The sequence below is a fragment of the Anarrhichthys ocellatus genome, unplaced genomic scaffold (genome assembly GCF_004355925.1).
Source record: "Anarrhichthys ocellatus isolate YVR2014 unplaced genomic scaffold, GSC_Weel_1.0 scaffold25, whole genome shotgun sequence".
In the NCBI taxonomy this organism is placed as follows: domain Eukaryota; kingdom Metazoa; phylum Chordata; class Actinopteri; order Perciformes; family Anarhichadidae; genus Anarrhichthys; species Anarrhichthys ocellatus.
In genome coordinates, this window is record NW_022280055.1 from 3,505,089 (window position 1) to 3,508,770 (window position 3,682).

Here is a 3,682-nt window from a genome sequence, read left to right on the forward strand (position 1 = left end):
AAACAACTGTGCTGCTGCTACTATATCAAGTGGTTTTGCTAGCCAGTCACCCTTTTTGGCAGAACTTTTATACATATACAAAGTTGTATTATTTATTATATAATATAAATGTCAAGATATTTGCTTTCCTGTTCCTCTCAACGGAAGTGTTGTGCTGCAGCTCTACCCGGGTATATAAGGGTCATTTACTGGTTGGGAATCCCAGAAATTGGGACTTTAAAAAAAAAAAAAAAAAGTCTGGACTCTGCAATCAGGTGTTTGGTGCAAAGAGACAGTCGTCTGCGTGGACATGCTGAATGAGACGGTGTGTGTGTGTTTTACACGTTCTGGACAGAAGTTGTCAGACCTGAAGAATGGCGTAAGAGGTGAAGTCGTCACACCTGCTCGCGGTGTAAAAAATGCTCGGAAACAGGGTGAGGTTTGGTACAGGAGCCGAGGGCGACACTGTTACCGCCTTTCTAGAGGCGGCAGGCATTTCCTCTGGAAATGTGAACTGTTTAAAAATGCTGGAGACAGTTTTCAAACAAGTAACATGAGCAGCTAAGTCGCCATGTTATCTTGTGCAATATCATAACCGACAACAACATAGCCAGGTATAACGTGCTTACTAGCCAGCATCAATTGAATGAAAGAAAAACTATATAAAATGACTTACTCAGCCATTATCCACATAACCAGCTTTGAGACTTTTGTTATTAATATACTCTGTTGAACACATGTGGCCAAGAACTGAGAAACTGTGATTGGCTGGGATCAACTTGTCACACACTCTACGCTTGCTGGTCGGATGGTCCGTTCATGTATCACAGTGACATTGATGAAGAATCTAATCGGCCTCTGATGGCCAGCGAGTTAGAAAGGTCCAGCTTTTGTTTGAACAAGATGGGTTCCGCGCTCACTGTGGCCTTCAAAATACTGCTTGCCGTGTAAACACCAAGCTGTAGGTCAACGCTCAGTAGCAACTATCGGCTGAATACAGGGTACTTTATTTATAACGCTTTGTGTCGCACTAAAACTGATCTCACCCTGACGACTCCTGCTCCACAGCTCCTAGCACAGACTTACGCTCAACAGGCTGAACATTATGTTGGACACGTCAGAGATGTAATGGGTATTATTAGTGTTTCAACATACCTGCAAACCTTTTACAGGTCGTTTAACTGTCTTAAAACGGAAGTAAATGTGGAGTTTACTACACGATACTGGTCACTAACAAGATTGTAACAGCAAGTGGTTCTAATTCAAGAGATCTCGATGGATCTCTGCCGGCCACTTGAGGTGTTTTTGATTGAAACCCTCCACAAAGGCAGCCTTATTTCAGACTCTTAAGTATTTTTTTTTTTTTTTTTTTTTTTTTTGGTTACCCCGCATCATCTACTCTGTGACGGAATGTTCAAATATGTCTGCTCCACATATGAATGGTCTTCCTTCAATCTCTTAAAACTCCACAGCAAAGAGTTTAGCTGAATCTGTAGCCTGCAATGCCACCGCTCAACACACAGCTGTTCTATCAGTTAAAAAAATGACTGTCAGCACCCACCTGCACTTTGAGAATGTGGGTGACGTGTCAGTGTTGACATTGTGTCCGCGCAGATCATGTGACGCCACCTGTTTTTGTAGGCTGGTCCACTATCTGTGTGCTAGTGGAGCACAAACCAAAGAAAAGTACAGCACTCGAGATGAAATGTATTTGGTTTAAGGAGCTGAGTTTCCCCAATAATGACCTGCTCTTGAATGGTTACGTTTGACTTAAAATGTACAGTACATGATGTCAAAAGAATGTCTTTACCGTTATCATAAACATGATGTCTCTGTCCTATAGCGGTTCATTTGTCATTGTGGTGATGGTTATTCCCGCTTCTTATTTTTAGACGTTTCTTTCACGTGTTTTTGTGAAAGTCTCGGTTGCTTCATGTTTTGGTGAAACACCTCTGCTTCGACACAGATGGTGTGTAAGTCAGTATCTGTGTAGTATCATCGTGACCTCTTATCACACAGACATTACAGCAGTGCAACATCACACCACCGCTCGCTCAACAACAACACTACTCACTTTTAACCTCTTGCGCTGTTAATATCCAAAATGCAAGTTTCTAAAAGGAACCAGAAACCTAAACGCGGTCTTCAGTAGAATATGATGGTGCTGACTTCATCATCGAGTTGAATGTTTGCTCACTTTTATTTGTTACCAATCTTCTCAGTCCATAGAAGGTCACAGATTATAAAAAAATCATCTGGTTGTTACTAATGCAACCAGTGAAATTACCCGTTGAGGGCCAGTAAAAACACCTGTTTTATCGCTGCAACTTAATCTGGAGCTGACAAACAATATAACCGATGCAGCGTAAAGCATCTCTGCACAAACGTGACTCCAGATGTTTTAATTGTCTACACACAATTAGTGCCTTTTGTAAACCTCCAGGTTTCAGACTGTTCAACCTGTGGACGAGAATAAACTGCTAACTGTTTAAGCGTTTGACTCGCTTGACACGCACTTGGTTCTTAATGCTGCTGCCTGTAGAACCTCCTAAAACCCTTCCTGGTAGTGTGATGCATCAATATGCAATTCCAGAAAATCTCAGAAAGAGCTGATTAAAAGCTGTTAAGAGATTTGGAGGTTCACTCTGGTATTTTCCAGGCTCTGCAGTTTTTTTGTTTTCTCCTGTCAAAGGCTCCTTTTTAATTGTATTGACGAGGATGCAGCTGTTGGGAGCATTGTATTTTCTGACACGTCCTGCGTCTGAAATTTGAGTTGCTGACGCAGCTCTCTTCCAGTCTTGCTTGATGCTTTCCAGACATTGTACACATCAAACATGGAATAACATAAAACAACCATGGTGTCCTACAACATTCATTCTGTCAAAATCTAGTTTAATCTTCCGCATGAAGCAGCTTTAACGTCCGAAACTTGTAATGGCTTTAAAATCAGTCAAAGCACTTGCGGAATAAACTACACGGTGCGCCCCTCACTTGTTCATGCAAGTGTTCAACGAATGATTTTGCACCTGTTTTGTGGTGGTTGTGTATTAAATATCCCCAGAAGTACAACTCCCTGATCCTTGTTGAGTTGGTTGTCCTCACACAGGCCCACGGTGCTCCTTGTACAGTTTAACGGTCACTAAATCCAGCAGAAGAGAGTAAGAAACGTGCTTTAAATTGAACACCAGCAAGTTGTGTCCACGTGAGTCTTTTCACATGATTGTTGGATGTGCAATGCGGCGATATCATCTCAGGGTAAACTTGTGGCAAAATGTTTTGATGTGTTCATTGTCTTTACCTTGGAGGGCCAAAAAAAAGAATCTTATAACACGATTGTAAATGTACACAATGTGTCCCCCTCGTACTTACAGCAACTACACTAGATATACTGTACGTAAATGTCAAGTTTTGGTGCGCGTCTCTCTTAATCAAACAGCAAGGGCTTCTTGCTAAAGCTGCCATTTTGCACCAACTTTGAACAATCGCACGAAGAAATCAATTGTTAGAAGAGACGGACTCTTTTTCTACTTAAAGTGGCCTCGATAGACCACAGTGCAATGCAACCAACAAAGACTTCCCGTGTTTTGACTAAGATGAGGGGTATTGCTGTAATCACGGTCACGCCTCATGGTTCACCTCGCAGCCCTGCTTTAGTGGTTTGTCACTAAGCACTCTGGGAAATGTAGGAAGGATGGAATGAGAT